Genomic DNA, 13,973 nt, shown 5'->3' with positions numbered 1-13,973 from the left:
AGGATCACTTGGGGGCTCAACAATTGTCCTGGGGCGCCTTCTTAAGGGTCCCTCATCACTGATGAGAAGGAGAAGGGATTATGGAGGAATGGGACATTGGGGAACTTTTACATATCTGTCATACCATTTACATTCCCCGCGGTACGTTACACTGTGCCGCGATTCACTTACATTGCGCACTCGATATCCTGCATGTGTCGTTCCCCGCTCAGGTCCGCTGGAGTTCGCCATCTTCTTCCCGGTGTATGTAAGTACATGTCTTGTAACACAATTTAAATGTTAAATCCCGTGCTTAGTCCGAATCAGTCGGGTCGTCCGACGGCCTGCCCCCCCAATTTGAAAGCCGGCGCCGATGCGCCAAAATCCGATCACGTGCGACACAATCCCCTTCTAAATCCCTGTCCCAGCGGAGCGATCCTGAAAAACTATCAAAGAATTTACATACCCTATACCAGTGGTGGTGAACCTATGGCACGGGTGCCTCTCTTTGGGCACCCAGGCCATCACCCAGAACAAAGGTCTCCATTCAGGACTCAAGACCTGAATCAAGGAGGTGTGGACTGAGCTTCATTATCATTGTAGCCCCTTCGCTGGACCTGTGATTCATCTTGTTAAGGGGACTTTAGAGGGAAACTACAATAATAATATGAATTTCTCCTTCTTTCTCCTGTATTGGTGTCCTCAGGGCGCCAATACGTTTGAAACCTGTTACTTTAAATTGACATTTGGCCCGTTGTGAAAAATATGTGGCTTTCGCTTGTAGTTTCGGCACTTGGTCCCTAAAAGGTTCGCCATCACTGCCCTATACCCTATACCCTACATACCCTATATATTTACATACCCTACAAAAAAGTGCTGAAAAACTCACCTTTCCGATGGATCCCTGCGTGCTGCGTCGCACACACCATGATGTCAGCCACTTGCTGACATCAAAGTGTGTACACTGCCATCAGAATATATATACAAGGGGGCTGCTGGCTGTTTACAAGGGAGCTGTTGGCTAAATACTAGGGGGTAGGAGGCTGGTTATAGACTAGTGGGCTGCTGGCTACTTGGGGACACGGACTGCTCAGTATATACTGGGGCAGGGGGCTACTGGCTATATACTAGGGGCAGGCACTGGCTATATACTAGGGGCAGGCGCTGGCTATATACTAGGGGGCAGGGACTAACTATATACTAGGGGGCTGCTGGCTATACACCTGGACGACATGTGCTGGCAGGCTATATACTGGGTGAAGTCTGTGACCAATGCATTTTGCACCCTAGCCTTATACTCGAGTCAATAGGTTTTCCCAGTTTTTTGTGTTAAAATTAGGTACCTTTACTTATATTCGGGTCAGCTTATACTCGAGTATATACAGTATATATTTATGTCGGAAAACATCCCCCATAGGCCAACAATTGGTGGGACATGTCCTATCTTTCCCCGGAATACGGCGCCATGTGCCATGTTTCTCTATGGAGAGGGGCGTGGTGAGCCAAAAAATCATCACAGATGTCAAACATTGAAATATGTTACTGATCAGCACTTGCCAATCAAATAATGGACACAGCAAGGTGTGTATTAATAAAAGTAAAAAACATTAAAATAAAAGCAGGTAGAAAGTCACAGAATGCTGAGAAACATCTGGAACAAGGACAAGGATTAGTGATCAGGAAGCTGCAACTGGTGAATGTAAAAATTAGCAGTGTCAATAGCTTAGGAACGATTTGCAATCACAACAGATGCCCAGAAAGGTGCCAACTTCCAGTTTCCAGCCAGAAAAAAAACAAAGATTAGGTGTTACACACTGATGTACTCGCTGCTTAAGACTAGAATGAGCATGCAGATCAATGGGCTTCAGTTTAAAATTGCCTCCAGAGACCTGACCTGATACAACTAGTGATGAGCAGGTCTGAAATTGAATTTGGTAGATTTACTACTCATACCGTCTTCTAGAGACAATAAATTTTTTTAAAAAATTTTTATGTTATGTTATTATTTAAAGTATCTTCCCCAGCCCATTTTAGTCAGGGCAACTGCATTGTTCAGCCTTCTAGCCCTTACTACCTCCATTTTACAGACATTTTTGGCTGCTAAAATTCAGGTCCCCATTGATTTTGATAGAGTTTGTGTTCAGGTTCAAGTTCGTTACAAAGTCCGGGTCCACAGCCACAACTTTTCCAAGTATTCGGAAGAACTCGAATTTGGCCCAAATTGCTCATTACAAAATAGAACTACCGGTAAATTTACCTGATTAAAACCATAGACGGATATAACTGGTGTCAGCTAAAAATGGACAATAAGTAGAACTAAAAATAAAATAAAAATAAAAAGTGGGATGATGCAAACATAGTGGACAAGCTTCCTGATTGTAGGGCAGTTTAACACTAAATAAATTAAATTCTTTATTTATATAGCGCACACAGATTACGCAGCGCTGCACAAAGTATGTTAAATTGGTCCCTGTCCCCATGGGGCTCACAATCTAAGCAACTTGACAGTATGTTTTGGAGTGTGGGACAAAACTAGAGGAAACCCACGCAAACATAGAGAGAAATTACAAACTCTTTGCAGATGTTGACCCGGGTGGGATTTGAACCCAGGACCCCAGCGCTGCAAGGTAGAAGTGCTACTCACTCATCCACCATGCCGCCCAACTAACTAGAGCTACACACCTTGTAGGACTGGGGTAACTGGCTTTAGTCTCTAGGCCTAAAAGGCATCCTTAGATACAGATGGCAGATGGAGTTTAGCACTAAAGTTAAGCTCTCTCCACTTCAGAATACCCCTCTGCTGTGATTGACATCATGCCACAGACTACTGGGGAGATGATAAGTGATGTGCCTGAATGCAAGACCATCAATCACAGCAGAAGGCACTTTCTGAGGTGGGGAGAGCTTGACTTCAGTGATAAACTCTTTGCCTCCTTGACTTTAAACAACCAATTTACATCTCACTTCATAGTTGATTTTCGGAATGAGGCCACCAAGCTGGGCCATGAAAGAGACATGATCTTACAGATGTTAATCTGCAGGACAATATACTGCTAGGTCAATTTAAGGGTTATTTCGGATATAGGCCGTATCGACAGAACGTCGGTATGTGTAACTACCTTTGCCACTCTATGATGTCATGGAGCGCAAACTGTTTCTCACTGATGATGAACATATAAGGCAATAATAATAGAAATATAGTAAATGTGGAAGACAGAAGGGGCTTGTGACGGCTACAATCTATAAGGAGGACCGTTCTCAATTTTGCTGGGGGCTAGAGACTTGTTTTCAAGACAATAGGGTGCATTTACTTACCTGGTCCCTACACGATCCCCGAGGTGCGTTGTCCGCCGGAATGCCCATCTGCCGTGATTCATGAAGATCGTGTGCCCAAATTCCTGCATGTGTCGCTTCCCCGATCAGGTCTGCCGGAGTTCACCATCTTCCTCCCGATGTATATAAGTGCATTGGTTACGACACAAATTGATTTGTTAAATCCCGCGCGTTGTCCAAATCCGTCGGATCGTCTTTTTCCCCTGCCCCCCCGATTTCTGTTACGTGAAAGCCGATGCGATTGCGACACAATCTGTTTGCATGCGACGCAATCCCCGGCGCGATCCCTGAAAACGTCGGAAAAACCAGACGAAAATGCGGCAGCTGGACCTTAGTAAATAAGCGCCAATGTTTGTCAACTATTAGATTATGTTTCCCATGACCAGAAGAGCATTCAGTGTAATGGACTATACCTGATCATTAACTTGGGAAAGGTCAGAAACACATTAATGGGACATGTATGTTAATAGTTTACTCTCATCCATATTCATTGATATTTGTCATACATATTTTTTGATCCTAAAGAAATAGTTGACGAATTATCTTTAAACATGAATTCATGACTATGTAGCAGAATAGACTCTAGAAAGTCTCCTGCATAAACCAAACTTTCTGTCCGACAAACTTCTATTGTTAGAGATATGATTCCACCAGATTTTCTTGTACTGCTCTCCCTACATAGGGCTCTTTTTGACACTGTGTGGTGTGATTGACATTGTAATTATTTTAGTACTATCGTTGTGCGCCTGTTTGTTTTAATTATGTTGCTATGTTGTCTATTTATGTAGACTGCAGCTTGGCAACGTAACACAGCTGTCCTGAAAGAGACATGGTCTACAATGGCTTCAGCATATATGATATCATGCATGCTTATCTGTCTGCTATGTTAACTTTCATTTACATTTCTATCCCTCTAAACTTGATCTCTTTTCCTCAATCGATGCTCTTGTCAAAACATGTAAAAGTAGCAATACATGAGAAAAAAACTGCAAATAATATTAAGCATATTAATGAAAAAGACAAAATCTAAACTAAGTAGAAACCAGTCCAACTGTTCCAAATTCAAGTGTTGTTTTCACATTCCCACAATTAGGCTGCAGTCAGACAAATAAACATTGGTGCGGTAGTAATTGAGTAAAACGTAACTTTCACTTAGAAATATATCAAAATTACTGGATAATTACAGTGCCACAAAATATCAACTGAGCTGTGAAGGTCTATGGGTATAAAGTAGGTGGAATCATAGGTCAGGTGAAGGTTCAAAGGATGTAGGATGATGCTCACCCTATTACACCCTAATAGACAAAACATCACCTAAAAAAGACTTCTGGCCTGTGTCAGGATTCAGGGGTAGTTGACCCAATGACCCACCACGGACTATGACGTAAGACGACACCTGGGAGCGGAGTCTAAGTGGCACCCGGTTTTCACCAGAGCCCGCTGTGACTTGCCGTGGCGTGGTACCACCAGGACGCTCCACAGGTGCTACTTTGTCCGTGATGGTGGCCAAGGCGAAATGCAGAATTGTGAGGCAGAGATGGAGTCGTGGACAGAGTCAGGACAGGCAGCACGGAAGTGAAGTCAGGAACGGAATTGAGATCACAATGGGAAATCACTATAAATGCAGAGGACATAGGGCACAAGCTTCAAAGATCAGGCAGGGGACACAGAAAGGGGCTGGCAATTTATCAGGGCAGATGGCCAGCCGTTGCCGATTATCGGCTCGCTGGCCCTTTAAATCTTGCAGAGCTGGCACACTAGGAGGCGGGGACACACACTCTGGAGTGTGGGTTCGCCGCTGGAGCCAGGGAAGGTAAGTGAGGCTGCAGACACAATCCAGGGGCACAGGGAGGCACATAGGTGCACATGTGACCTTGGACATGGGTTGCAGGAGCACCCATGACAGCCTGACAAATGCAGTCCCAGAACTCACCCTAAATGGTGGTCTATTTGTCCCATCTATAAGTGCAAGGGCGTAACTTGAGGGGGTGCAGAGGTTGCGGTCGCACCCGGGCACAAGAGGTTTAGGGGCCCTTATGGTGTCACTTTCCCATATGAGAAGACTATTACTATAAACCATACATTATAGTCGTGGGCCTGGCACAGACTTTGCACTGGGGCCCATCAGCTTCTAGTTACACCACTGTATAAGTGTCAACTGTATCCTGACAATTATAATATTAATTAAAGTTAAGCAACATGTACATCAGATTTAGAAAACGAGCAATTAAGAAGTGGACTTCCAAGTATGTTTTATCCCCCATGCATGCATGAGGGGAGGGGGACATTATACCATGAGGGGGACATGTTTATAATGAGGACATAAATGGGGACATGTTTATTATAAGGGGGACATAAATGAGGGGGACATGTTTATCTAAAAAAAAATGTGTGCAGTGTACAGAGGATTTTTTTTTTTTTAAACTTTAGTCTGGCCCTCCAACTGTCTGCTTGTGCTTTCTAAACTAAGCTTAATTATCTAGTTATTATGTACATTTTCCTAGAGAGGCTACTGAGACGTGGAATAGCCTCTCCGCTCAGTGATAGCCTCAGTACAGACACGCATACATAGAGCAGTGATCCTGTTTACACTGATGCCTGAGCTACTGCACATGTGCAGGGCTCTGATGGAGCACCGAACAGCAGGAGCAGCAGCAGGAGTGCACTGAGGGCGCACAGGTAGGGAGAGATTGCAGAGACTATTCGGGCGAGAGTAGCCTCTGCTCCCATTGACCAGAAACACTGCTCCACACCCTAGTAGCCTCTCTGGAAAATTTACATATTAACTAGATAAGATTTAACAGTTTAGAAAGCATAAAGGGATAAGGTAAAGATAAATTAGGGTCTGTATCTCCAGTTTTGTAGAACCGAAATCCTCATGCGATTCCTGAAAGATGAGATATATATAGAACCAAAGATTGGGGCTACTGAAGTGATACAATTCATTGCAGCCTCTAAACTTGACTCTCAGGCAAAGTATGATTCTTCTCTACTCATTTTCACTTTGGGGTAGATTTATAGGTAAACAAGCAAGATTTCACATAAAAGAGGGAAAAACCTGGTGACATGTTCCCTTTACTCAGATTAATCGATAATGGGCACTACTTATTCTTCCTAGAGTATTCTTATGGAAAATACATACCGTTTTTTTTTTCACGGGTATCAAACTCTGATCTCAGGTATGGCTCCGTTCACATAGCCGAATTAGAGCTCTATTTTATATGTAGCCATAAAATGGTAGACATAGACATTGTATAGTAAGAACGGGTATGATGTATCACTGGGGTATTCTACCAAAGGAGCATCCACATAACTCTTTTCAGTATTTTCCTAGACTAAGACCTCTGGATTTAGATATACAGCATGCCAGCTATTGTTGGGTTTATTGTTCAAATTGTTACCCTGCAACTGTCTCCACGGACAAAAATATATGTTTTTATGAGTGTCTGGCACCAAAATAGTTAATTTGCTTAAGTAATTGTCTGTTTGCATCATCCTTTGTGTATCTTCCTTCTCAAATCAAGAAAAGTCTGAACTCCCTTTGCAAACATGAACAAGAGATCACAGCTAGAGACGGCAGCTGCTTCAACACAGTCCAATAACGCTCCTGGGAAGAACAGAACTGGAAGACAGTTGGAAAATTTTAATGAACATAAAATTAATGAACTTTGTTTAACATTCCCATGGAGGGTTTAGTGCAAGTCATCTGGTTTCTTTCCATCATGGTAAATGAAGTTTGTATATAAGTGCCACGTGTACCACTGTATAATGTAAAATAAATAGCAAAATAGGAACATTGAAGAGTAAAGGTCTTTTATTTTAATATTGATTTTGAAAAATTTATATGTGACGCATGGATTTATGGCATTCTATAACATTTAAAGGGATTTTACATGGTGCTGCGGTTAGGAAAAAAACCCACATACTTACCTTGTTCCAGCTCCCGATACCCGTGTTACTCCAGTACTTCCTGTTTTGGGCCCTGCATCTGACCAGAGGTTTTGGTTGGCCATGGGACATTCTTCATTCCTCAACTAATGGTGTCATTGAACCAGGAGACAGCCCAAGATGTGTAAGTGACATCCTGTGTCCAAGAAGATCCAGGTCCTGTAATCCACTGGCTCTTCCGGTTGTGTGCAGGGCACATATCTGGAAGTACCGGAGTTACACAGAAATAATGAGCTAGAATGCAAGTACGTGGTTTTTTTCTTACTCCAGCCCCCTGGAGGTTTTTTTCATATTGAAACACCTTTAAAGGAAATCTACCATCAAAATCCATCATGATAAACCAGGCCCTGTGATTGCCGTAATCTTATTTTAGTTTTATCTCTGGCCTCCTTCCTTCTAAAATCATCTTTTAAAAGTATGCTAATGAGTCTAAGAGGCTACCCTACCTCATCAAGAGAAGCCAAGAGTGTGCAAAGCAGTAATCAAAGAAAAAGGTGGTTACTAGAAGAACCTAGAATATAAGACATATTTTCAGTTGTTTCACACTTCTTTGTTAAGGATATAATTCCACATGTGTTAATTCATAGTTTTGATGCCTTCAGTGTGAGTCTACAATTTTTATAGTCATGAAATTACAGAAAATTCTTTGAATGAGAAGGTGTGTCCAAACTTTTGGTCTGTACTGTACAGTGCCATGCAAAAGTATTCGGCCCCCTTGATCTTTTTTATCTTTTGCCACATTTCAGGCTTCAAACATAAAGATATAAAATTGTAATTTTTTTGGTAAAGAATCAACAATAAGTGAGAAACAATTGTGATGTGGAACAGAATTTATTGGAAAACTTTTGTAAAAGATAATAAACTGAAAAGTGGGGGCACTTAAGTGCAGCAAACTCACTCCAGAAGTTCAGTGAGGATCTCTGAATGATCCAATGTCATTGGGAGCAGGAGGACAGAGAGGACTCAAGGCTGAGCCCTCTCCATACCAGGTAGGTGTTTGCTGCATATTAGACCAAACACTCACCGGCAACACACTTGATTGCCAGTGGGGGTAAATCATGTAAATGCCTCTGGGAAAGCTGCTGGAGGCATTTAAATCCCTGCCATATTCAATTCGATCGACGCCCCCTGTGAGGTCATTGAGAAGTGGGGATTGGTTACTATACAAAGAACAACGGTGGACATTTTATTAAAAGGGGCATCTGAGGCAGAGGTTTCAATAGAGGGGGCATCTGCGGTGGACATTTCATTTAAGGGGGCATCTGAGGTGGACATTTCTTGCTTGCAGCCATACATACATCCCCCATATGATTGTGTGAATGCGGCCTAAGATTAAGGATATAGAGTAGTACTAAAGTCCTAATTTCCGGGCACAAGTCGGTTTTAAAAATCATAAACATGTTAGGTATGTCCAATCTATCAAAATATAATAACGGTTATTCCCGACATTTAACCCTGTAATAGAAAATAATGCCAAAAGTCAAAAATGGCACTTTGCTAAATATAAAAAATTAAATAGTGATCAAAAGGCCGTACAGTCCTCCAAAAGGTAGCATTGAAAATGTCATCAAAAGTCACAAAAAATGACACCACACACAGTTCTGTACAGGCAGTCCCCGGGTTACGTACAAGATAGGGTCTGTAGGTTTGTTCTTTAGGTGAATTTGTATGTAAGTCGGAACCGTATACTTTATCATTGTAACTCCAGACAGATTTTTTGGGGTCTCTGTGACAATTGGATTTTAAAAATGTTGGGTTGTGCTCAGAACCAGGATTAACAATGAAGCTTAATTCCAGACACCTCTGATAACTGTTATAGCTGATTATTGTAGTCTAGGGCTAAAGTACAGAAAATTACCAATTACCAGAGGTCCGTTTGTAACTAGGGGTCGTCTGTAAGTCGGGTGTTCTTAAGTAGGGGACCGCCTGTACACTGTAGTATGAAAAATGATTTTTTTTTTGTACAGGTGGTTTTAATATTTGTAACTATATGAAAACATTGTAAAACCTATAAAAATTTGGTATGGCTATGATCATACCGACCAAAAGAATAAAGTAGACATTTCATATTGGGTGCACAGTGAAAGTGGTAAAATCCAAGCCCACAAGAAAATGGCGCAAATGCATTTTTTCACCAATTTCACTGCATTTGGATTTTTTTTTCCCAGCTTCCCTGTACATGGTCTGGAATATAAAACACTGTCACTACGAAGTGCAATTTGTTATGCTGTAAACAAGCCCTAACACAGCCCTGTACATGGAAAAATAAGGAATTTATAGATTTTTAAAGGTGGGCAGCAAAAAATGGGAACACAAAAACTATAAAGAGCCAAGTAATTAAGGGGTTAAGAAGTTTGCAATTTGTAATTTTTGTGGACAATACATTAAGTTTGGCCCAAAATTAAAAATTCACAACGGATTAAATGACAAAAAGCTCCAAAAAGTTTTAATACCCAATTTCTCCCGAGCATGCCAATACCCCATATGAGTTGGTAAACTGCTGTATGGGCACACGGCCGGGCATATAAGGGAAGGAGGCGCCATCCAGATCAGAGTTACAGGCTATAAAATGCTTATTTTGTTTGTAACATGGACATATGGGGGCTTATTATTTCTGGGATGAGATTTGCTTTTCAGGTGCATCACTTATGGGGGTTCAATAGTTCATTGATGAGAATTTATTAACTCTTTCTTGGAGAGGTTAAGAAAATCATTAATTCTGGTCTAGGGTTTTTAGTGTATTCTTTGAAGGCAGTTCACTGTACCATAAAAATAATATGTTATCTTTATTCTATAGGTTACCACGATAACGGCGATATCCCATATGGCTTTTTAATGGTTGCCTTGTTTTGCACAATTTAAAACTCATTTGTTGAGAAATTTGCTTGTTTTGCATCACATGTTCTAAAAAGCATAACATTTTTATTTTTTTTATATATGGAGCTGTTTTAGAGCTTGTTTTTTGTGGGACAATCTGTTTTTATATTGGTATAATTTCAGGGTAAATATTACTTTTTGATCACTTTTTATCGCTTTTTTATGAGGTTATGTGAAATTATCATAATTTTTATGATACCAAATATGTAGTGTTTTGTTGTCATTTTCACTTTTTGTGATGGGGCATTAGGAGAACTTTATTTTATTACTTTTTTATTTACACTTTTTGGTTAAACTTTTTTTTTACTGTTTTACTTAGAGTGAGATATCTATAGATTGTGGTATGCCACACTTACATTGCAAAACAAGTACCGCAAAAAATAATAAGCGGCTAGAGGGGACTGACACAAGACACGATACCCGACGCTCGTTTCAGAGGAGATTCCTCTGAACAAGGATTATGGCACCACCTACAGGAAATTATTTTACTTGCAACTACAGGAAATTCTTCCATGAATCCACAGAAATTCCCACAATGTGTGAATCCACTGTAAAGAAACACATTTTAGGTAATTAGGAAGATACCTAGATATCTGGGAAGCTTCCTCTTTGTCCTCCTTCAAGTCAATAAAAAATTGATTGAAATAAAAATAATGATGGGGACCCACAAGGTTTACACAGCCCAGGGCTTATAGTGCCCTTAATCAGCCACTGATGTTAGCTATCCTTTGAAATGAGAAAAGTCCTCAACAGATGACGGATATTTTTGAAGGAGAGAACCCTACAAGGGTGCAATAGAATTGTGGTTCGGGTTTTGTGGTGAATTTTGCTGTGCTGCATTTATTATGATCTGCTTCTATGAAGAGGTGAGCAGATGCCTGGATGGAGGAGCTGCTGTGGATATTGGGGGTCATTTACTAAGGGCCAGAATCGCTATTTTTTGTCGGGTTACCCGAATATTACCGATTTGCGCCATCTTTCCCTGAATTACCCCGGGTTTTTGGCGCACACGATTGGATTGTGGCGCAACGGCGCCGGCATGCATGCGGCGGAAATCGGGGGGCGTGGCCGTCGGAGAACCCAACTGACTCGGAAAAAACGCGAAATAAAAAAATAAAATTTGTCGCTTGACAGGCGCTTACCTGCACCAGGAATAGGATTGTGAACTCCAGCGAACTTCAGCGCAGCAGCAACACTTGGTGGACATTGGGTGCACTACCTTAGTGAATCGCCGAAAGACCCGAATCCTCGACTGAGAATGTGCCACTGGATCGCGACAGGACCGGGTAAGTAAATGTGCCCCATTGTGTTCTTGGACTTTGCAAAGGCATTTGACACTGTCCCTCATAGACGCCTGATGGGTAAAATTAGGGCTATTGGTTTGGCAGGAATAATTTGCAATTGGATTGAGAACTGGCTGAAGGATCGTATCCAGAGAGTTGTGGTCAATGATTCCTACTCGGAATGGTCACCAGTTATGAGTGGTGTACCTCAGGGTTCTGTGCTTGGCCCACTACTATTTAATATATTTATTAATTATATAGAATTAATAGCACTGTGTCTATTTTTACAGATAACACCAAGCTGTGTAGTGTAATACAGTCTATGGAGGATGTTCATAGGCTGCAGGGTGACTTGGACAAACTGAATGTTTGGTCATCCACTTGGCAAATAAGGTTCAATGTGGATAAATGTAAGGTTATGCACCTGGGGGTTAATAATCCAAAGGCAAAATATGTCCTTGGGGAGTAAATTAAATAAAAGCATGCAATGTCAATCATCTGCCTCTAAAGCCAGTAGGATCTTGTCATGTATCAAAAGTGAATATTACCACTATACAAGGCATTGGTTCGGCCTCACCTGCAATATGCTGTCCAGTTCTGGGCACCGGTCCATAAAAAGGAGGCCCTGAAGCTGGAGAGGGTTCAATGAAGAGCAACAAAAATGATAAGGGGTATGGAGGGTCTCAGTTATGAGGAAAGATTAATACAACTAGATTTATTTAGTCTGGAAAAGAGACGACTACGAGGGGACATGATTAATTTATATAAATATATGAATGGTCCATACAAAAAATATGGTGGTAAGTTGTTTCAGATTAAATCAAATCAAAGACGAGGGGGCACTGTCTCCAGCTGCACTGTCAAGATTTAATCACCAGAGGTCACAGGGCTTTTTTACTATGAGAACTGTCAATCTGTGGAATAGCCTGCCTCAGGCACTGGTCACAGCAGGGACAGCGGAGAGCTTCAAGAAGGGTCTGGATGCCTTTCTACACCTAAATAACATTGATGGTTATGTTATATAAATTTTTTTCGCATAAATCTCTTCTTCATCCAATTCCTTCCCTTCCTTGGTTGAACTTGATGGTCAAGTGTCTTTTTTCAACCGTATAAACTATGATAGTACGTGTGGCAATGTTAAAAATGGTAAAATGTTTTATGGGTTCGTTTTAATTGTGCACCACAAGGTGTACAACATTTTCACAAAATAAACTCCATTCACGACTAGGAATTTGGCCAAATGGTTTCCTTAATGAAGCCCCACCTAACGGAAGCCCCCACAAGTGTCATCTATAATGCATACCACTGGAGCAGACACATGGCAATACCATATTAGGAAAAAAAAAAGTTTGGCTGAAAATAGAATGGGTATTTTGTAGTTAGGATTCATCACATTATAAGCAGCTTTGTTGTATAGAAATTGAGTTTGCAGTAGCCTTCAGCTGAATCTTTCTCAGCAATGACATCCAGCCCCTATCTGCTTCCCGTGGTAATGAAGTCTTTTATCCAGCCAGTTCTCATTTATTTGTCCATACATCCTTTCCAGACTCCCTCTGGCAGATCTTGTTCTTTCCTTCATAAAAAGAAGCTCAGTTACAAACCTCTAACTGTGCTGCCCCTAGCTTTGTCAGAGAAATGCACAGTATAACACTAACCCACACGATCATGAATGTGTGTTAAGTCTGGAGCCAGAGGTTGCATTAATGCCTGTACAAGCATTATAGACGCTTGTACAGACCGTTTTACTCCATCTTTTCACAGCTGCAGCTCGTGGCCCAGTAGAAGGTCAACAGATTCAGTCGTACTGCATGTCCAGCGTCAGACAGGGGGGTCTCAGGAATCGGTCATGATCTGGACAGGGGGGATCTAAGGCATTGGCCATAGTCTGGGCAGGTTTAAATTTCAGAGGAGACAAAAAGTAATATTCGGGTAACCCGACAAAAAAAATCCTTTATTAATGATGCAAAGTTACATACCTGTACATAACGGTCTCAATTGGTTATTTAAGCACAGAAAACAGAGGCTGTAATGATTTTCTTGCCTAAATATCTGTCTAATACCACTATTTACAGAATTTGTGTTATTAAAAATATACTTCTCCTCCGCTAAAATAGTACTCAAAAATGGTGAGAGGAGTATTATCCTTCTGGAAAAATGTAAGTGCAACCTGTGTCTAGAACTGACTCACTGAGGTCTATAGAGAGTTTTATAGGCATAAATACTTAAAGGGAACCTGCCACCACATTTATCAAAAATACAGCTAGTGACAGGTTCACATAGAGCCCTATTAACTAACACCCTTCTTTTGGCTAAAAATTGTTCCCTCAGATCTCCATAAATCATCTTTGTAATTTTACCTTGTATCCAAGGATATCTATAGCAGGTCAATGTGTGTGTGTCTGTCTGTGTGTGTGTGTGTGTGTGTGGGGGGGGGGGGGGGGGGGAGTGGCATGGCCTCCTCAGGCTCGTTTCCAGACTTTGACTGGTGTAGTCTCCTAGAATTCTTCTGGCAAAGGTTGTAGCAAAATTGGTTGTAGCCTAACCACAACAGCA

Source organism: Engystomops pustulosus, chromosome 7 (genome assembly GCF_040894005.1).
Source record: "Engystomops pustulosus chromosome 7, aEngPut4.maternal, whole genome shotgun sequence".
In the NCBI taxonomy this organism is placed as follows: Eukaryota; Metazoa; Chordata; class Amphibia; order Anura; family Leptodactylidae; genus Engystomops; species Engystomops pustulosus.
Note: the sequence above shows the minus strand (reverse complement) of the source record.